At 44.5% G+C, this 23,210-nt stretch overlaps 1 protein-coding gene and 1 non-coding gene across 5 annotated transcripts in view; one reads left to right on the forward strand and one right to left on the reverse strand.

Moving 5' to 3' along the window:
- Positions 1–23,210, reverse strand: part of TRIO (trio Rho guanine nucleotide exchange factor) — a 361,479-nt gene that overhangs the window by 256,205 nt on the left and 82,064 nt on the right. The gene's annotated exons all lie outside the window — the stretch shown is intronic.
- Positions 5,278–5,349, forward strand: TRNAC-ACA (transfer RNA cysteine (anticodon ACA)). Its single transcript has one exon. It is a non-coding gene; the product is annotated as a tRNA-Cys (tRNA).

Genomic DNA, 23,210 nt, shown 5'->3' on the forward strand with positions numbered 1-23,210 from the left:
GTCCAAAATGGCTCTGCTCAGTTTAAAACAATTCTATTGAACGGGCAGGCCCAGAATGACGTTATTACCAAGAACCCTGCTCCAAAACGTGTCCTGTGAGCAAACGCACTTGCCTTTTAAGATCGCACTAACCTTACCCTCTGGTCCCAGTGACAAAGTATCTGTGCTGAGGAATCTGTCTGGCGGCTTGACCTCAACACATGCAAATTAAACTTATATGAAGGGACAAAGGAAGCCTGATCCATGGGACACATGCCCCTCATTAACTCCCTCCTCTAAAGCCCAGAAAGTTCAGCTGTTTTTGAAGCCCAAGTAATGAGGGGGTGCCCGCCTCACCCCCTCCCTTTGTAAACTGCTCTTGGCCCAGAGTGATGGGTGCAGCAAACAAGAAGGCCCTAGCCAGCGTCTGACCGTGTCATGAGCTTCAGAGTTAACAGCATCTCTCACCCAGTGTTTAGGAAGGCTCTGGAACTCCAACATCAATAAATCACAAATACCATCCGACCTCTCTGCTTCCAATCTGCTTTACCAGCAAGGCTCCTGTGCACATTTTCATGGCTTTCATCAACAGGGAAGCCACGCGTCTGCTTCTGAGAAACACACACAGGGCAAGCCACCCTGTCTATTCCCCACCTGAGAGCGCTGTGTCTTGGCTCACCGGTGTTGAGGGCAGTGCCCCGTCTGTGCCAGGCACCCAGAATTTTCAGGGGGCTCAGAACAGTGGGAGAGAGCACCCTCAGGGGGCGGAGGTTCAGGGAGGACCTAGGGCTCCTGTCCCACCCACCCCCACAGCACATCAGGGGGGCCAGGGACACAGCCTGGAGCCCGGGCTCCAACAAGCTCCCTGTGTATTCAATCCACCCACTTACATACAATTAACCATCAAAGTAATGAACGGTTCAAATCAATGCTTTTCACTTTCCCAATCCACTCAATATCGCTTTGAAGTGGCAGTCAGCGCTGCTAACACACATTCAACACTCTTCATCCGCAGCTGCCTTAACAAAAGGGGTTGTTGCTGTTTAGTCGCTGAGTCGTGCCCGGCTCTTTTGCGACCCTGTGGACTGCAGCCTGCCAGGCTCCTCTGTCCATGGGATTTCCCAGCAAGAATACGACAAAAGGGCATGATACAAGATTTCAGCTACACAAGCCTAAGGATGACCATTCTCTGTCTTTCTAATTAAAAGAGGTATATAACACATGCATGACTCCTTCTGGTGTGTTATCAACTGATCCCATGATTTTCTGATACACTTAAATTTCCCACACTCAAAAGTCAAAACCAAGCAAGGCAAAAAGGCAGCAAGCCGTCTATCTTTTTTACTAAGGTGTCTAAGTCCACAAAGTCTAACTCATGAACTCTGCTCTCTCAGCATGGACTGTGAAATCGTGAAACAAAATCAAGACGCATTTTAATTTCTACAACAGAAATTCTTACACTACAAACCTACACTGCGTATGTGAGTACTATGAGGAACCGACCACAAATTCTGTGCATTTTCCAAAGCAAGGTTCAAATGATTATGAGTTTCTTCAGTGTGACTTCAATTTGAGTTAAACTATAAGAACAAATTCCTTAAAAGACGTTTTTTTCACCCTAATAGGACTCCTGAGTTAACAAAACTGTTCATGTAAAGTTGTATATCATGACAACTGTAAATAAACTGTACACTATTGCATTTTTCCGTAATTCAGACTGAGCTTCCCTAGAATTCTGAGGTTTGTACCCATACATAAAACAAGGAATTATGGCAGCAAAATGCGAATCCCCAGCTGTGACAGTACCAGGACACTCACTCTGGTACTGTGCGGACCTGGTTCAGGCCTGCAGCCAGGGCAGAGGGAGACATGCCCACACACTCGCATGCCGGTCCCATCTCGGCAGTGTTTCCTGGCATAGCGCCCCTGCTCCGCAGGCTGAGGTGAGGGAAGGAGAGAGGGCTGCAGACTCTGCGGCTGACTCCTTCCACTTTGGGTGGACACACATCCTGCTGGTGTGGGCAGAGGGACCAAGGAGAGGTCAGGAGGCCAGCCGGCCAGCCCAGGGACAGAGCAGGAGGCTCAGCAGGGGCGATGGAAGGGGCTGCACCTCCAGGGCAGACTCTGGAGGGGAGCTGGAAAAGGTCACTGGAGTGTGCCTCACCAGCATTTAGGAGCATGCTGCGGAGACTGGGGGCTACAATAGATGGTCACCCTTTTCCTCCCCTGTCCCCAGCCGCCACGTGAAGGGGAGGAGAGAGGATGGGTGAGTGGAGGGGGCACTGGAGAAAGAAGAGCTGAAAGAAGAAACCAACAGCGTTAAGAATCCACCCTTAAGAATCCACCTGCTGATGCAAGAGATGCAGTTCGATCGCTGGGTCAGGAAGATCCCCTGCAGAAGGAAACACAACCCACTCCAGTATTCTCGCCTGGGAAATCTCAAGGACAGAGGAGCCTGGGGGACTACAGTCCATGGAGTTAGAGAGTCGGACATGACTTACTCAACAACAACGCTTCCCTATGGCTGCTCTGCAGAAATGGTTGGGGGAGGGGGCAGGACGGGGTTGAACTGGGGAACACACAAGGCTTTGGAGTTGGATGAAAGGGCGATATGTTGGGTTAGGATGGTCTAGGTCCTTAACACTCAGAGCATCTCCATCCTAAGAGCCAGAAGAGAAATGATGGCTTTGGACCCACCTGAGAAGCCAGCCAGCCAGAGGTGGAGGCAAGTGAGGCGAAGCCAGCCCATCTCTGTTAGTCCCTTCCCAGGTCCCCACAGCTCAGTCAAGGCAGCAATGAGATTCTACGGACAGACTTGTTATTTTAAAATACTGACAAAGAAATCAAGCCCGTGTACTTCCCAGTCCTGAATGATATTAAACCGGAGAATTTCCACCTACTTTAACACCTACTTAATCAAGTTTTAAACTTCAGAGAGATATAACATAGCTTTAGTATTGTTGATCCTGTGATTAACATTTTATTTTCTATTATAAAAAGGCATTCTGTTTATTTTGAGCTTTCACCCTCTGATTTAAACTGTTGCAAGGGATACAATGAAACAGTGTTTACAACTGCTTATCAGATAAGAGAGACTTTCGAAGGTGGGAGGGAAAGAAAAATTTACAAGGTATTTAAACACACCAAGGATAATGACTGCTTTTCTCATTACATTATTAACTGAAAGTTACATTCCAGAAGGATCAAGCAGTGTTCACATTCCATTCTTCTGCAGCTTCGATCTTCTTCTGTCTGGAATAGACACCAAATATATTCACTTAAGGGCTTTCCTGGCGGCTCAGATGGTAAAGAATCCGCCTGCAGTGCAGGAGACCTGAGTTCGATCCTTGGGTTGGAAAGATCCCTGGAGGAGGGCCTGGCAACCCACTCCAGTATTCTCACCTGGAGAATCCCAGGGACAGAGGAGCCTGGCGAGTTACAGTCCATGAGGCTGTAAAGAGTGGGACATGACTAAGCAACTGTGCACAGCACAGCGCATATTTACTTAGAAGAGCTGATGCCACAGCCTGTATCATTTAATGAGAATGGGGGTCATCTGGCACAGTGGGCTTTAAGAGGTCTAACCCATGACTGGCGAAACCACAGGCCGGTAGTCATCCTGGATCCCGGAGCACTCAGGCCCCCCAACCCCAACCCCGCCCCCCACACCCTCCGACACTCAACCTCCTCAACGGCCTTGGTGTGTGCACAGGCGGAGACGGCCTTACAATTGGTTCTAGGCGCACAAACAGCCGGCTGCTGAGGCTGTCGGGTCACACCAGGCGGCTCCTCCAGGCCGAGGCATCGCCCATTCATTCCAGCAGGACTGTTCCCAGCTTGGGCCAACACACATCATCGTTACACGATGACACGCGCGGCTCTTAAGAAAACATGGTTTCTGTTAGCAGCTGCCTCAAAAATAATCTAAGCCCTTCTTTTCTTCATTCAGAAGTGGAGGCGGGGGTGTCCCCCACCGAATCAGAAACTTCGTTGTCACAGAGAAAAGACTGAACCATTTGAAAACTGTGCAGATCCCATCACGCACATGCGGAAAGAATGTTCTAGCTGAAATAGGAAGCGCCACTGAAAGAAGGCTCAGATTTCTGGGGTTTACCAATGTACAAATTATGCCAGTGTTTTCAACAGGTGCAAATGAGCTCTCACAAAAACCACATTTAAACACCATGGACAAGCGGGCCTAGCACAGGACAGGGTGTGGATGTTAGAAGCTGAGAACGGCGAAAGTTACACAGAAATAGTATCAGAGACGCGTTGGACAAACGCTTTCATCACTGACCCAGAAGATGTGCTTTTTCACAAACTTTATGTCAAGCAATAGTTTAGTGTTTGCTACAGGGAGTTTTGTACAGGCAGCATTCAATGTTAAAATACTCAACTTCATATTGTCAAGTGAGTCATGCATCTCAGGTTATATGTATGGTAAATGTTACTAATATAGAAATTATATGGAGTTTCTACATTTCTGGTATGTCCGGATAAAATGTCCTCAGTCATAATTCTAGTTAATATCTTAAAAGTATTGTCACAGCACCAACCAAGTTTCTCACAAAAATTCTTTCTCTTCAAGATTTACAGAAAGGACTTTTGGATAAATATCAGTTTCTGAACTGACTAAATAACTGAAGGATTCTAATGGTAAACCTACTGACTTCACAAAAGTTAATGGAAGGACTGAATGAGCTGACAAATATGCTTATAATTTTATGGTTTTGATCTGAAAAATTACTGGTTTGCATCTGTGTTTTCCAGATGTAAGGAAACCTTCCCTTAAAACTAATTATGACTTAACAGTAATTTGGTAAAATTATACTTTATAAACAAGTTGAAAAAAAAACAAAACAACTCAACTTCAAGCTGACTCCTGTGCACACCCAGACCTCATACTTCCTGTGCGTCCAGCTCTGATGACTCTAAGCGCTTAGAAGAGCCGGACCCAGTCCTGATGGAGGTTACAAGGCAGGCTGATTTCTAGCAGCTGGCCTGAAAGCCTAGTCACTAGTATCAATTCTGTAGGAAAACATGTTCTAGAATATGAATAACCAGTTCAGGAAAGTTGGCCATAAGCTGGCTCTAAGTATTCTGCGTGCTACTGTGAAAACGCAGCATCTCTGAGAGCCTTGAAAGAAAGCATCGATTCCCGTGTTCTCTCCAATCTCAGAGATGACGCTCGGCCTTTCCTACAGCACTGCCCCACTTACAATGGACCCATCTGAACCGCTGGCCAGAAATCCTATACACTGCCACCCTGAACACTGTACATTAAAAAGGCCATCAAGTTCCCTGGTGGCTCAGATGGTAAAGCGTCTGCCTACAATGCAGGAGACCTGGGTTCGATCCCTGGCTGGGGAAGATCCCCTGGAGAAGGAAATGGCAACCCACTCCAGTACTCTTGCCTGGAAAATCCCGTGGACGTAGGAGCCTGGTAGGCTACAGACCATGGGGTAGCAAAGAGTCAGACACGACTGAGCGACTTCACTTTCAGTTTTCTTCAGGATGCATTCCCCAAATGAGCAACTTTTCAAAAGCAAAAATCATCATCGTCATGAAAAACAGGTTATATATTTTACGGTGTTAGGATCTATTTACATGAAAGAAACATCAGGCCCTGTGTTAAAGTGCTCTGTCCAGAGGCCTCAAAATTTTTGCATGATGTTGTTACTAACTAATGGACCCGAAGCATAAAATGCTAAGTCAGCTCCCCTCTGACAGGCAGTGACTGAGCTGTGCAGCCGAGCAGGCCCCATGCAGGACCTGAGCCACTCTTTCCTACGAGCCATCCTCTGCCGCCGTGGTCCTGCTGCGTACGGTGATACTAGCTAGCTCGTGGAACAGCAAGTGGAAGTTCAGACAAGGCCTCTACTTTTTTTTTTTTAAGAAATATCTTCTATTTGAGGAATTCGGAGGGTCTAGGCTACTAGCAGGCCTAAACTGAAAACTAATCATACAAGACAAAAACTAATGAAGAACGTACACCATTAAGGGGGAAAAAACCTCCCAGCACACAAAAGTCAATATGGTCTTTTAATGCCCCTAATTATTTTCATGACATACATTTTCCTAATAAATGTATGAGAAAAGCAAATGCTGGGGGCGGGGGGGGAAGGCATATGGCTTAGAGCCACCTGCTGAATATTTTTTTAAACCTAGATACTACATTCATTATAAAACACTGTGTTGTCATTAGCATCTCTAGCTGAAGTAAAATCATTTTCTAATTCAAGAGATTCTCATAATGAAAGTGTCCATTATGGTAGGTACATGGAAACTAATCAAGCACTACCAACATAAAGGAAAACCATCCACAGACTCTGGAAGCTGAGAACAACTTAATGGGGGTGGAGGGAAGTTTACTAGGATTGAGGAATATAGCCTCGAATCCAAGCTAAAGTTCTTTTGGTTGGGGGCAGGCAGCGCACTGCTTCCAAGATCTTAGTTCCCTGATCAGGAATTGAACTTGGGCCCCTGGCAGTGAAAGCCCAGAGTCCTGACCTCTGGACCCAGCACGGAAGCCCCAAAGTTAAACTTAAAAAAATAATAACTCTTTTTCTTTCCTAAGATGTGGGCTGAACCTTGAGGAATGAGGGTAAATGTGAATGAAGAGGAAAGAAGAATGGGGGCCAGGGCAGGAACAGGGGTGCCAACACCCCAAACACTGTAGGGAATGGAGAAGCCCGAGAGTGAGAGCCACAGCAGGGGTCAACCCCCACCCATGCTCCTCCCCACCCCACGTCCTGGACTTGACCGTGTGGCCAAGGGAGGGGACCTGCCCGGCTCGTCACGGCGTGTCTGTCCTGCAAGCCCCTTGAGCTGGGACTCACGGGCAGGGTGATGCAAGGCCCACCTGTAACTCACCTTTCCGAGTGGACAGCGAGTTCACAGGGGGTGGGCTGTGTCTCCCATGACTGGTTTCCTCTCCCACAAGGCAGAGGATGGTGGGAGCCTAAGTGTTTGCTGAATGGCAATCAAGGAGTAGATAAAAAGGTCCCACACGCTATGAGGGTTTCCTCCTACCATTCATCTGTGTGAAAGAATGGCTACGGAAGCAGAAGCTCCTCTCTGCCCAGCAGACAACACTTTATTTTCTTCTTCTGAAGCTTCCCCGAAGGGAAAACCATATCAATTTTAATCATATTTACAAGCATAAAGATTGATCAGACTTCAGATTTACATCAGATTGGTCTCCTATGTGTTCCTTGTTAACTCACAATCTAACAAAGACACACAGTTTGAGAGAGGAGAGAGATTTAGTGTTTTATTATATATATAGATATATTCTCGTTGTTACGGACATATTAATGTAATGGAGAAAAGAACTTTCCATCAGTCAGCTGAAAACATCAAAACATCAAAGAGAACAATACTGTGGTTAAGAACATCATTTGGAGTCCAAGCCTGGCTTTGTCACTTAGAACTGTGTGGCTTTGGATAAGTCACTTAACTCCTCTGATCTTCAGTAACCACATCTGTAAAAGAGTACATCGCCCCCTGCAGTGCAGTAATGTGGATCAGAGTTAATACAAGTCAAGAGTTCAAGCCAATGCCTGGCACATGCTAAGCAGCATAAGGGCTGTGGTTGGTTACTGTTATTATTATTATGAAGGATGTTGGGATAAAATAGTCTACTTTTAATTATGCAATTTAATATTTTAATAAAAATTATAGCACTCAATATATTGCACTGCTACAAAAAATACTCCCAGCTTGCATGGAATATAATTTGTCCCACACTTGGCATGAAGAGGCTTCACTACTAATATGACTAGCACATCCTAATGTGTTAAAGTGGAAGCAAATAAAATTATAGCGTGTCTGGGCCAAGGGAAGAAATAACCTAAAATGATCAAATACATGTTTAACTGTTACTGCTTTGCCTTCTTCAAGTCGTGTTATTTAAAATGAAGAAATAGAATGCAAAGAATGCTTAAAAAAAATCAGTTTTAGAACTGAAAAGTTTCCTATGTCCAACAATATAAAAATCAACCTATGGAGAAGGAAATGGCAACCCACTCCAGTATTCTTGTCTGCAGAATCCCATGGACAGAGAAGCCTGGTGGGCTACAGTCCATAGAGTTGCAAAAAGTTGGGTGCAACTGAGCACACACGCACACGATGTATAATATATAATTTGTACTGCTGTGTAAAGCAAACAAAGATCTTTCTCAAAATACTGCGTATTCAGTTCAGTCACTCAGTCATCTCCGACTCTACAACCCCATGGACCGCAGCACGCCAGGCTTCCCTGTCCATCACCAACTCCTGGAGCTTGCTCAAACTCATGTCCATCAAGTCGGCGATGCCATCCAACCATCTCATCCTCTGTCGTCCCCTTTTCCTCCTGCCTTCAATCTTTCCCAGCATCATGGTCTTTTCCAATGAGTTCTTCGCATCAGGTGGCCAAAGTATTATAGCTTGTGAAGTGAGTGAAGTGAAAGTCGCTCAGTCATGTCTGACTCTTTGTGACCCCACAGATTATACAGCCCTTGGAATTCTCCAGGCCAGAATACTGGAGTGGGTAGCCCTTCCCTTCTCCAGGGGCTCTTTCCAACCCAGGGATCAAACCCAGGTCTCCCACATTGCAGGCAGATTTTCTACCAGCTAAGCCACAATTATAGCTTAAAATAACACGAAAAATAAGCCGATAGTAGGAATCAAGTTTCAATTAAAGAATGGGTTCTAAAAACTGTTTTTAAAGTACACAGTCTAAAGTCAGGACCAACAGCCGGTTCTCAGACTGCTCTCCCCCACCAAAAAATGAAAGGGTTACTTGCTCAGTTGTGTCCGACTCTTTGCCACGCCATGGACTGTAGCCCACAAGGTTCCTGTGTCCATGGGATTCTCCAGGCAAGAATATTGGAGTGGGTTGCCATGCCCTCCTCTGGGATCTTCCCAACCCAGGGATTAAACTCGGGTCCACTGTTTCCAAGGAACACAATAAAGAACAGCCTGAGTACTTATGTTACTGAGTACACAAGTTAGCTGAGTACCTGTGCACAGATTTTATGATCATACTAAGTGATTAATAAAAATCACAAAATCTGCCTACTTCATAATTTATACCCGGTTTCCCTAAATTGGTATTATTTAATTACCTGTTATGACATACATTAACTATGAATTCGAATATGTATGAGACAGGCCCCAAACAAGGCCTATATTTGTAAGTTAACATGAAAGAAAGGTCTTGGAAAATACTCTTCTTTGAATAAAGCCCTCAAACTGTTGTAGCACTCTTCACCAAAAATAAGCTCAGTAGGCAAAATAAGCTTCAATTTAACAATGACAAACAATGAAAAAAAGACAAAGAGCCGATTTTGTTTTCTTTCCACGTACTGAAATGCATCACTCCCTAAAAAACTACCACCAGCTCTTTAATCACTCACACTCTAGAGACCCTAGAAGAACTACTCTTAAATAAAACTTTTGTTTCACAGTTCATGAGAAAATAATATACATTTCAAGCTTTTACATATTATATCCAAAATGGATTTTGCAAACAGCTCTAATGAAGACATCCCATCTCAACTATAAAAAGGAGGCGGAGTTGGGGGGGATTAGAAAAAATACAAGTTTAACATCCTCTCAAATTCGGACCAATTAACAGAACTGCAGGATTTTATCCGATACTGGTAGCTGGGGTCTTGTTCTCTATGACTTGGAACTTTTCACCTTCAGTGAAACCCAGGTAAGTCCTTCTTTGCTCCTCCTTCCCCTGCCCCTCACCTCAAAGTCCACAGAAGAACCTCCCACCCCTCCCCTAAGAAGGCGTGCACACAGCCGCTGCCTGCAGCTGAAAGGGTTTTGGAAAATGTCTGGCTGCTTAACAGATGCTTGGCTTGGATTTCCTCCCAAATATGTTTTTAATGCTGATAATGCTTGAATGCAACTGTTCACAGCGCGGGAACGAGTGAGGGGAATGAAAATGTGCTGTTACATAAGGAGAGGACGGGGGACAGACTCAGGATAACAGCTTAGTGAACATTTTACAGTAATTTTCACACACATAAATACACCAGGCCTTCCCGATCTTCCTGCCACTGAGAACCCCTCCTGCTTCACTCATCCCCACTGTGAGGCTCATGGTGAGAAAGCCTCTCCCCCGTGAACTGCATTTAGTAGATAAAAGCTGACCCTGTTTTTAGAAATCATTTATCTGTTAGAATAAACTAATGTAACCACATCACATTCATAAAAGCAAATAAACGTCATGCTTCATTTAGTTTCTAAAGCCTTATTCCAGAAACCTGTATGATTCCTATTAACTTTTATTATTACTATCTGAAAACTTGTCACTCACAGACTAAAGACAAAGTCCTGAAAAATGCCAAAACTTAGCTTTCAAAGGAAGAAGGGCCAGGCAAAGACTTAGGAAGGAGTGGTCAGGGAGAAAGGGAAACAGAGGGAACGTTCTAGATGGAAAGCTGGGGTCTTGTTGAACAGTTCATAAATCACATGTAAATTACATCAAAATCAGGAAAAGACTTCTTTCTGCTCCTATCACTGTTCCCTCCCCACCCCCAAATAATCCTTCTATTCAAGTCGTCCCAACTTCATGAAACCTTTCCTGGGATTCGGCGTGGGAGGCGAGCGCCTTTTAGACCCCAAACAGTTCTTCATCCACTCGGTCGTGTTTGTTGAACTGAAATTTATAATTACACTAGCAATTTCATAGTTGTGTATGTTCCTGTATATTCCCCTCCAGGAAAAGTGAAGGCAGACAATGGTGGAAAGAAAAGGGTTTTCAGAGGTGGCTCAACCTGATCAGAATTCAGTTCTGCAGCTGGGCAGCCTTGGGCCTCAGAGTCCCCATCTGTGAAATGGGTGGCACCTGATGGGAGTCAGGGGGACAGAAGAGGGAGACCAATTCCCATTCAAGCACCCGGTGAATGTGAGTCAGCTATGTGCGGATTCACTACTCGACCAAGCTCCTCTGTCCCTGGGATTCTCCAGGCAAGAATACTGGAGTGGGCTGCCATTTCCTTCTCCAATGCATGCATGCATGCTAAGTCGCTTCAGTCGTGTCTGATTCTGTGGGACCCCATGGACAGCAGCCCCTCTGTCCACGGGATTCTCTAAGCAAGAATATTGGAGCAGGCTGCCATTTCCTTCTCCCACTCCTGAGTCACTGCATACAATTCTTATCCTGTACATTTCAACCAAGCACAGAGGAGGAATACTAGCTTAATTTTGAAGAACCCTCACACAAGCACTGAGAAGGGCTGGGGGCGCTGTGGGGCATGGGGTACCTCCTAGCCCCATGTAGGAGGTACTGCTAATCAGAAGACAAAGTTACATAAATAATTGTCAGACTTACCATCAAAAACAAGTACGTAAGCATAATTTGTTAGAATGCCATTTATATATTCTGAAATTATTGACAGCATAATACTTTAAATTTTAGTATTTTTACTGGCTATTCAAAACACCCTGGCATTCTATTCTGCATTGCACGTCTACGTCAACTTGAGGTTATGTGTAACCTCCTCCCACCCTGTCAGAGAAGGCAATGGCACCCCACTCCAGTACTCTTGCCTGGAAAATCCCATGGACGGAGGAGCCTGGTGGGCTGCAGTCCATGGGGTCGCACAGAGTTGGACACGACTGAGCGACTTCACTTTCACTTTTCACTTTCATGCATTGGAGAAGGCAATGGCAACCCACTCCAGTGTTCTTGCCTGGAGAATCCCAGGGACGGCAGAGCCTGGTGGGCTGCCATCTATGGGGTCGCAGAGTCGGACACAACTGAAGCGACTTAGCAGCAGCAGCGTCCCACCCTGTATGAAGACTGGGTGAACAACCCAAGCATTATCATCATCATCTTCAGCATCGCCAATTACAGAATCGATCCCATCAGCTGGCGACTCTCCTAATCCTACCAAGTGCCTCTTTGTCTCCGTGTCTTCTGTGTGAAAACAGAGGTTTTGCAGGGGTTAAGTAACTTCACTGGTTAAACCAAGAAAATGCAAACCAGGGACTGCTCAGCTGCATGCCTCACCGTTCAAGACGAAGCAGAAAACGCTGCAGCTGTGCTCCCAGGCTCTTCACAAAACTGCACTAAGACTAACTTAAAGGACCACTTTATGAATTATTTGTTTACGTTGAAAAAGAGCATAAAAAGTTATAGTAAAAGGACCGTAAAACAGTAAATCCTCTCTTCACCACAGTCCTGAATCACAGGCACACCCAGGAGACTCTCATTAGAGGCTGAGCTGAGACACTGACTTGCCCACAGGTGCTACGACCACCCCCTCACCCGGCCGCAGGAATCACGGGACATGGTACACGCGCTTCCACATGGGTGACGGAGCGCTGACCCCAGAACCAGACTTACTGACTTCTGCACCACGTGACTGGGATAGGCCCCACCCCTGATGTTATGGTTTTAAAGTAATGAGCGAATTACTGAGAGGGTTCAAATCGGCGGCATCATAGAGAACACTGAGTGCTTTTCTTCCCTGCAGCTAATTACCTTCTGACTCACAGAAAGCCCTTCCCTGTGTACAGGGAGTCAGTTTACCTCCAACACCTGTCAGCACCCTCTCCAAACACAAAATCGCTGAGCGTTTTTCTAGTTTTCTGCCTGTTGACATTTGTGACATGCCCGTTATTTTAAGAAATCCGACCGAAACTCCACTTTCTCACTGTAAATATCACCCAGCACCTCTGACTTCTTCTGAACATTATAATCACTTTAAAAGCCACAGAAGATAAAAAGGGAAATGTATCTTATATAGCTCTTCCTACATGTGCCATTGATGATACACAAAGTGATGTTTTTAAGGAAATTCTGCCCAAAAAGTAATAACAACACTAATTGCTAAGAAAAAAGAGAAATAGTTGGGCCATGAATTCTACTTCAAATTATAGCAACCTCTAAATCAAAACCAGCTAAGTAGGTCTGGGCTCAGCTATGTAACCAGTTTCCCTTTCTAATACTTAACTATCCAGTTAATGACCGGTATTACTGAACAACAAATCATCTATTGGTCAAAGGGTCTACCGGACGGAGATGAAGTTGCTAAGTTCGGGCACCCGTCGGGCACTTTAAGCACCAAGCTGGTCGATGAGCTCAGTGACCTTGCAGAGGGATTTATGTCTTCAACTGTGTGGCGTGTTTACTTCCATCTGTGTCAAGGCTACAACTGCTGATTCCCACCCAACAACTGCTGGAACAGCAGGTGGCTGCACCATGTGTGTGCATGCATCTCTGGCGTGCCACGCAGGCCTGTCCATGCTCATTCTGATTCTCTGATGTTCCAGGCAACGGGCTGGCCGTTTGCTCCCACGCCCCACCTCCCACCTCACCTACAGCGCCACAATGTAATGGCCATACCTAGCACTTCCCAAGCAGTCTATCAGCAACCACATTAGGACCAAAGGAATGTAACTCTGGGATGCTGTCAGAGGGAAAAACAACTCTGTGATATGCTGACAAGCAGGCAGGCAGGGGTCCCATCCTGCTCGCAGCAGCTCACGCACCAAGTGAGTGCCTACTGCCGTCAGAGAGAGGCCTAGAAACTTCCCTCTGAACACTTTTCTCAACTTGTGACACAGGTTGTCTTATAGGCAAAGAGATAAGCTCAACAGGTGCCTAAGGCTTGGACGGGACGAGAAGGTCATGGGGTGTGGGGTTTCTTCCTGGTGTTGAAGATGTTCTGAAACTGACCATAATGACGTTTGCACAACTCAGCAAACACACTCAAAACCCACTGCACCATATACTTGGAATGGATGAGTCTTACGCGACGTCAGCTATATCTCAACAAAGTTGACACACACACAAAAGTTGTTGGGAACTTTTTACCAAGACATTCATAAATCATTATTCTGTAGCTGATTACTAAAAGCATGATCTATGGAACAAACGAGCGGTCACTTTGAATAGATATGGTATGGTTATTTCTTCTCTCCTAAAAGCACAGTTTTGGTACATACAATAGTAACTAAAATAGGAATATTTACCACCTTAGCCAAATATTTCTCAGGAGGAATAAGTGCATATATTCAAGTTAAGGATTCCTGGCCCAACAGCTCTGTTTGACACATTGAACAGACAGATGGCTACTTACATACTCACACCTTTGCTTTGGCAAGTAGTTGATTATAAGACTAAAGTCTAAACACACAGGTTTTATACTTAAAACAAACTTTTTTCATAAACTTTTTGTTGTATTAAAAAAACACAAACATTTTAAGATTTTGAACATTTAAAGAAAATACCTTAAATCATCATTCAAGTTTTAGTTTCTAGGAACCCTCCCTGCTCCAGTAAAAAGCTTTATTTAAACAGCCTTATCAAAGGCACCACAAGTCACCACAATTCCATAATATTTGGACTTTCACTCTGAGAAATCACAGTTCAATAAAATTAGCTTGGTTCCTACCACAAATCATTTCTTAAATAGGTGATCTACCTAACAGGCCAGGTCAGTCAATTCCACCTTCGGTTATATCTTACGTTTTCTCAAAACTGTTTAGTTTCATCAGTGAAACCACAAAAAGCTTACATCCCTTGCCTAAAAGCGCTTGAGAACTTTCCTGTGAACTCATCCCACAAATGTATGTTTGCAGATTAGAATGGGTATACATAAATGCTTAAATTTCATTTGTGGCTTTCACATTTTGGCTCTGGAAGAAAATTTTTTTCCTCTTTCTAGATTTCCAGTTTGCATAACTTAAACCTCCTTTGGACGCAGCAGAATGATCACTGGTCAACTTCTCACCCTTAAATCACGAAAAAGTATTATATTTTATATAGTTCTTTACAGTTTTCAAAGCATATACCAAACCTGCTGCTGCTGCTGCTAAGTCACTTCAGTCGTGTCCAACTCTGTGCGACCCCATAGACGGCAGTCCACCAGGTTCCCCCATCGCTGGGATTCTCCAGGCAAGAGTACTGGAGTGGGTTGCCATTGCCCTCTCCAGTACCAAACCTAATTAGCTCATCTAATGACTAAGTCATCTAATGACTAATCTCAAAAACGACAGAATGATCTCTGTTCATTTCCAAGGCAAACCATTCAATATCACAGTAATCCAAGTCTCTGCCCCAACCACTAACGCTGAAGAAGTTGAAGTTGAACAGTTCTATGAAGACCCACAAGACCTTTTAGAACTAACACCCAAAAAAGATGTCCTTTTCATTACAGGGGACTGGAATGCGAAAGTAAGAAGTCAAGAAACACCTGGAGTAACAGGCAAATTTGGCCTTGGAATACGGAATGAAGCAGAGCAAAGACTACTAGAGTTTTGCCAAGAAAATGCACTGGTCATAACAAACACCCTCTTCCAACAACACAAGAGAAGACTCTACACATGGACATCACCAGATGGTCAACACCGAAATCAGACTGATTATATTCTTTGCAGCCAAAGATGGAGAAGCTCTATACAGTCAGCAAAAACAAGACCAGGAGCTGACTGTGGCTCAGATCATGAGTTCCTTATTGCCAAATTCAGACTTAAATTGAAGAAAGTCGGGAAAACCACTAGACCATTCAGGTATGACCTAAATCAAATCCCTTATGATTATACAGTGGAAGTGAGAAATAGATTTAAGGGCCTAGATCTGATAGATAGAGTGCCTGATGAACTATGGAATGAGGTTCGTGACATTGTACAGGAGACAGGCATCAAGACCATCCCCATGGAAAAGAAATGCAAAAAAGCAAAATGGCTGTCTGGGGAGGCCTTACAAATAGCTGTGAAAAGAAGAGAAGTGAAAAGCAAAGGAGAAAAGGAAAGATATAAGCATCTGAATGCAGAGTTCCAAAGAATAGCAAGAAGAGATAAGAAAGCCTTCCTCAATGATCAATGCAAAGAAATAGAGGAAAACAACAGAATGGGAAAGACTAGAGATGTCTTCAAGAAAATTAGAGATACCAAGGGAACATTTCATGCAAAGATTGGCTCGATAAAGGACAGAGATGGTATGGACCTAACATAAGCAGAAGATATTAAGAAGAGGTGGCAAGAATACACAGAAGAACTGTACAAAAAAGATCTTCACGACCAAGATAATCACGATGGTGTGATCACTGACCAAGAGCCAGACATCCTGGAATGTGAAGTCAAGTGGGCCTTAGAAAGCATCACTACGAACAAAGCTAGTGGAGGTGGTGGAATTCCAGTTGAGCTATTCCAAATCCTGAAAGATGATGCTGTGAAAGTGCTGCATTCAATATGCCAGCACATTTGGAAAACTCAGCAGTGGCCACAGGACTGGAAAAGGTCAGTTTTCATTCCAATCCCAAAGAAAGGCAATGCCAAAGAATGCTCAAACTACCACACAATTGCACTTATCTCACACGCTAGTAAAGTAATGCTCAAAATTCTCCAAGCCAGGCTTCAGCAATACGTGAACCATGAACTTCCTGATGTTCAAGCTGGTTTTAGAAAAGGCAGAGGAACCAGAGATCAAATTGCCAACATCTGCTGGATCATGGAAAAAGCAAGAGAATTCCAGAAAAGCATCTATTTCTGCCTTATTGACTATGCCAAAGCCTTTGACTATGTGGATCACAATAAACTGTGGAAAATTCTGAAAGAGATGGGAATACCAGACCACCTGACCTGCCTCTTGAGAAATCTGTATGCAGGTCAGGAAGCAACAGTTAGAACTGGACATGGAACAACAGACTGGTTCCAAATAGGAAAAGTAGTACATCAAGGTTGTATATTGTCACCCTGATTATTTAACTTATATACAGAGTACATCATGAGAAACGCTGGACTGGAAGAAGCACAAGCTGGAATCAAGATTGCTGGGAGAAATATCAATAACCTCAGATATGCAGATGACACCACCCTTATGGCAGAAAGTGAAGAGGAACTCAAAAGCCTCTTGATGAAAGTGAAAGTGGAGAGTGAAAAAGTTGGCTTAAAGCTCAACATTCAGAAAATGAAGATCACTGCATCCAGTCCCATCACTTCATGGGAAATAGGTGGGCAAACAGTGGAAACAGTGTCAGACTTTATTTTTTGGGGCTCCAAAATCACTGCAGATGGTGACTGCAGCCATGAAATTAAAAGACGCTTACTCCTTGGAAGGAAAGTTATGACCAACCTAGATAGCATATTCAAAAGCAGAGACATTACTTTGCCAACAAAGGTGCATCTGGTCAAGGTTATGGTTTTTCCTGTGGTCATGTATGGATGTGAGAGTTGGACTATGAAGAAGGCTGAGCACCGAAGAATTGATGCTGTTGAACTGTGGTGTTGGAGAAGACTCTTGAGAGTCCCTTGGACTGCAAGGAGATCCAACCACTCCATTCTGAAGGAGATCAGCCCTGGGATTTCTTTGGAGGGAATGATGCTGAAGCTGAATTGCAGTACGTTGGCCAGCTCATGCGAAGAGTTGACTCATTGGAAAAGACTTTGATGCTGGGAGGGATTGGGGGCAGGAGGAGAAGGGGATGACAGAGGATGAGATGTCTGGATGGCATCACTGACTCGATGGACATGAGTCTGAGTGAACTCCAGGAATTGGTAATCGACAGGGAGGCCTGGCGTGCTGCGATTCATGGGGTCGCAAAGAGTCAGACATGACTGAGCAACTGAACTGAACTGAATGACTAAGCGCAGCCTATAAGATAAATACTTGTACGATAGTGTACAGACCTGCAGAAACCAGGGGCTTGAGAGTCAAAGGTGAGACTTCACCACTTACTGGAGACATTACAGGCAGGAAGCCAGAATCAAATCCAGGTCTTCCAGCTGCATTTGTTAAAAAGATCTGATCTATTTCTAGAATTTGTTAGTTTGTGTGAATGAATTAAACTGTATTATAAGATGCTTAAAATATACTTTTAAAGCATCAAAAAATTATCTGAAAAGAAATGTTTTACAAGTAGCAAAATACACTTCCTAGGTTTCCATTACATTCTTTGACTATGCCTGTGAGAGTGGATAATACTGGCTGGCTTTGCTTTGTTTTTCAGAAATACCATTTTCTCCCTTAATTTCTTAAAATATTAGAATTTCCTCAATATTCTTTAGAGAGGTCTTCATTATTCATTAATACTTTACTTAGATCAAATTTTCCAAATTATTGGAATATAATTTAGGGTAAAGTAAAATCTCTTTTATATACTTTTTATAAACTACCATTTAAAAAGAAAAATATATTTAACCTAAAACACTTTCTTATCAATATTCCCCATTATACACATTATAATGAAATATATAATGTATAATGAAATATAATGAAAATAATCTAGCTTTGTAGATGAGAGCAGACATTTTTTTTTAAAAATAGCCATTTCAGATCTTTTTACAAACAAAGTGCTTTTAAATGTCCCACAGCTCTGTTAAATGACCTGACGTGACAATTCATACATCCCCCTTAAGAGCCTGACGTATCTGCTTCCATGAAACAGACTAAATACATTTCCCACTGCAATCTGCAACCATTGCAATGTTTCCTTTTATTTGTACATTTAAATCTATAGTTGGAAGAGAAATAATTTCCACTATTTATTTCACTCCCTACACTATGCCAAATGTGATTTTTCAATAAATACAGATATCAGTATATTTCCCCCACCCAGCTGTGGGGTACATCTGCCCCCAAACAGCTACTGAGATGACAAATGGGCTCACAGGAGCTATCTGTCTCTGACCAGCAGCAGGCTTTTCACCAGCATCGCAGGCAGCCTCACGCTTCAGAAGGTTCAACGTGACAAGGCAGATACCACCACCCACAGCAGAGCCAAAGCAGCATTTCACCTGCCCAAGGGTCTGGCCACCAACTTCTACGGTCACAACTGCCCAGTTCCCCTGTTTATTGCCCAGCTCATCCAAGTGCCAACAATGAACTGTACCTTTTTATCCTCTGCCATTCATTCTACCTCTGAAACTACAAGTACTTCTCTACAGGCTTAAAAGTAGTTAGTCCATGGCATTGTGCCGTCATTACATCCTTTGTACAGGAAGTAACCTCATCAACATTCTCAATAAGGACAAAGAGTAAATCTTTTAGGTATATCTGGTGGAGAGGGGAAAAAAGAATTAACCAAGATCTTTTAAAGGGATAGAATAAATTGTATGTTATTTCTACTCTACCCAGAGATAAGGGAGGGAAGGAAAAATATTTACTAAAGGATGCAAGGGGCAGTTATCTGCTTCCTGGAGAACTTAACAAGCCATCATTTCAGGATGGTGAAGTCTTAAACCGTGAACTGGCATCAGATTTCAATCACAGCCAAGCCCCAGCCTTTCTGACCAGGCTATTCCCCACCCTCCCCTATAATTCAGAGGCTTCAGCTTTCTGCTCAGTTGCTCACCCCTCCCTCTAAGACCCTAGCACCTCCCACACTCCACACAGGGCTCTGATCCATCCAGGATCCCATCCCATCCCAACCCCAATCCCACCAGGAGCAGAAGTTGGATTAGTTACTTAGTTACTGCCTCTCCCCAGAGCCTGCCCCAGCACCCCGCTGCTGGAAGTACAACAGGTCCTTATGCCTGCTGATCCTACGACATGTAGAAAAATCGATTAGTAACTCCTTTCTAAAATGTCTTCATCCTTTTGAAAGTCTCAATTTTGTGAATTTCTGCAGTATACAGCATACATTATGTAAACAAAAACACATACCTATACTCATTTACTGATATATAAATACATACTCACTTCTGCTATCCAAATAAATACTCATTTACTGATATACTTACATATTGATTTCGTGTTCAATTTTTTTAAGTGTTTTCTCCATGACTTGAAGGATGCACGCCTCTCTTTCTACTCCATGTGTCACACAGGACATGGGGGTATAAACATCCACTCATTCATTTAATAAGTATGTGTTGTACACCCACTGGGTACCATGTGCCATTCTAGGCAATGACATTAGACCAGTCTTGCCTTCACCTCATTGAGCTAAGAGTCCAGGAAAGCAGGCAAGCAGCAAACAATGAGGCCCGTAAGTGCCATCGTGCAGCATGCTGGAGACTGTAGGAACTTAATGGGTCATGGTGGGTGCGGGCGGGGGAGGGTGTAGAGGTTCAGAAACGCCTAGCTGCCAACCAGTCCATCCCAAAGGAAATCAGCCCTGAATATTCACTGGAAGGACTGATGCTGAAGCTGAAACGCCAATACTTTGGCCACCTGATATGAAGAACTGACTCATCTGAAAAGACCCTGATGCTGGGAAAGATTGAAGGCAGGAGGATAAGGGGACGACAGAGGATGAGATGGTTGGATGGCATCACCAACTTGAGAGACATGAGTTTGAGTAAGCTCTGGGAGTTGGTGATGGACAGGGAGGCCTGGAGCACTGCAGTCCATGGGGTTGCAAAGAGTGGGACACGACTGAGCGACTGAACTGAACTAAACTAAACTGCCAATATCTAAGGTGAAACTTTAATGATGGTTAGAACTTAACCAAGGGTCGGGTAAGGAAGGCGTGTTCACTGCAACCAGAAAGAACAGAGGCTGGAGGCAGGTGGGTATGTCTGTCTCATTCAAGGACCTGAGACAAGTCCAGTATGGCAGAAAGTATGCAGTCAAGGACAGTGGCAAAAACGCAAACTCAGGCTCCTACAAGCCACGTGACCTTGACAAGCACTCTATATTGCTCATCTTTACAGTCTAGCACTAATAAGAATAGCAAGACCTACCCTGGCAGGACTATCCTAAGGATTAGAGAAGATAACTTATGTACCTCTTATCATGGGGGCTGGTGGCTGCTGCTGCTAGTGCTATTATAATTAAGTCCTTATGTTCTCAAACCTTTACACAGAAAGGCAGAATCTTTGCCTGAATGATTTTGCACATGGAGATTTCTTAACAAGTATTTGCTTCCCTTGGGCCCCAAAACTATCTATGATAGTACAAGTAAATGGTGAGGAAAATACATTCAATCATGGGTTTATGCCTGTATAAGACCCTCCAAAGGGAATACAAGTCCCCAGGAACTCCTATTAAGAGTCCACAATAAAATATTGTGGCTCAGATGGTAAAGAATCAGCCTGCAATGCGGGAGACCTGGGTTAGATCCCTGGGTCAGGAAGATGCCCCTGGAGGAGGGCGTGGCAACCCACTCCAGTATTCTTGCCTGCAGAAGCCCCATGGACAGAGGAGCCTGGAGAGCTTCAGTTCATGGGGTCGCAGAGTGGGACACGACTAAGTGACTAAGCACAGTGCAGAACAATGAAATATATTACTTTCCCTATCGCTGCATAATAAAAGCTTTAAGTCACTGTGTTGTAATGGCATTCTGTTCTCTCATACCTGATATTCTAACTGTATTATTATATTAAACTCATAAGGGCAGAGAATGGAGCTGGGGGAGTCTCTCTCTACTGCTGCTGCAGAGAAAACAGACAGAAGAGGCTCCCGGACAGAGATCTGCTCAGGAGAGCAAGACAGGCCCAGGAACAGGTGCCAGCAGCAGACTTTCAGTTCAACCCCAAGGAAAGACCTTCCCATCACCGACTGCCTGGAGAGTCTGAGAACAAAGCGCGTCCATGCTCTGGTCTGAGAAAATTAAGTAGTGATTATGACTCATTACTGCTCAACTGTGAAATCCATAAAAACCAACTGATGATAGCCAAAGTTGCTTCATAAAATAGAACCTTGTTTCAGACACCACGGCAGTTCACACCTCCCCTCTTCCAACCTACACTTTCATACTCAGATTCACAGAGCTTCCGAGGATTGGGCATGCAGGAGGGAAGGGAGAAAGCAAGAGGCCACCCCTGGAACTGGACTTGTTCGTGGGTCACATGCAAAGTGAGGGAGACGCTGCTGAAGCCAAGCGCTGATGACACAGCTAGGCCTTTCAACTGCTGAAACACGACAGGGAATGCGAAGACCCTTCTTTGTTCTTCCTTCCTTTGTAACATCTACCACCACAGGCAAGGAGCAGGCTTTGGCAAGGAATTCAAAAGCACTATCTTGCGAGCTGAATCCTCAAGCAGCAACCCCCATGAAAGGTGCCATGCAGGCCACCTACAGAACCATGACCTGCAGGACGCTGTACTCCACCACTTTCTCTCCAGCCCCCCAAAATTTTTTAAAATCAATAGGGAAGGGAGTGATACTGGGAAAAGTACACTGCAGTGTTTGGACCGCTATTGGTAACAAATTATTTTCAACACATCTTAGCAGTCTGTTGGAACATCAAGACAAGAAAGTCTACCTAGAGAACAATACAAAAGAAAAAGGAGCAAGTAAAAATGGGGCAATCCAGGGGAAGAGGGGGTGCAGAAGGGAAAAGGCAGAGGAGGAGACCACAAGAAGAGGGGAGTCGAGGCTGGAGGAAAACAGCTCAGCAGTTCTGAGGAGACCTGGGCAGGGGGTCAGCGGCGCTCTCCACAGCCCACCGCCCCCCTCGGAGCACAGCCAAGTGCCAAACCAGACGTCGACCTCCTCTGTGACTGACAGACTTCCCAGATCCTCACTGCCCATGCCTCTGTTCAATCCAACATTTGGAAGTCTGTAGAAATCTGCAGTTGTCACAAGGATGGAGGGACGATATTGGCATTTGGAGGATAAAAGCCAGGAATGCTGGACAGACTGCCTGTGACAGCACACCCCCCACCCCAACACACACACAAACCCATCATTAAGCATCTTGCTGGGCTCTCCAATGTCTTGCCAGATATTCAAGAAGGTAAATATCCTCGGCTTATAACCTAATTCCATTTCATGCATACATAGATACAACTCGGGGGGCACCACATTTTTTAAGAAGAACAGCTATCCTGTAGAAGGAGGAAATCTCTACTTTGGCTTGGAAATATACCAAGGGCTGTTCCCTTCAGAAATCACACCACCAGCAGCCATGTGGCTTGCAGTATCTGAGTCACCGGCACAGCACATCAGGGGCAGGTGGCCTCCAGGGACACCTCCTGCTCATGGAGACCATACACTGGTGCAAGGACCTGCAAACATCACCATCTCTTCTGGGGGGCTGCTCCCACAGCGTGATGTGAAGACTGACTGCCAGTCCACAAGTTCATCAGCACCTCCTTGCACTCAGATAAGGAGTTTGTTCTGCTGACTTTCTTTTTTCCACGGCACGACTCAGGGAAGGGAGCTGCTGGGGGTCTTACAGACACACTCTGTCCCAGCAGACCCGCACTTGGGTACCACTGTTCTCGTCACACCCCAGCATCTGCGCACTTGAACACAAGCTCGCAAGTTACGTTTATCTCATTTCTATTAGTTAAGAGTGTTGTTTTGATTTTTAAATTATATGGTACTTACATTT

This window comes from Bos indicus, chromosome 20 (genome assembly GCF_029378745.1).
Source record: "Bos indicus isolate NIAB-ARS_2022 breed Sahiwal x Tharparkar chromosome 20, NIAB-ARS_B.indTharparkar_mat_pri_1.0, whole genome shotgun sequence".
In the NCBI taxonomy this organism is placed as follows: domain Eukaryota; kingdom Metazoa; phylum Chordata; class Mammalia; order Artiodactyla; family Bovidae; genus Bos; species Bos indicus.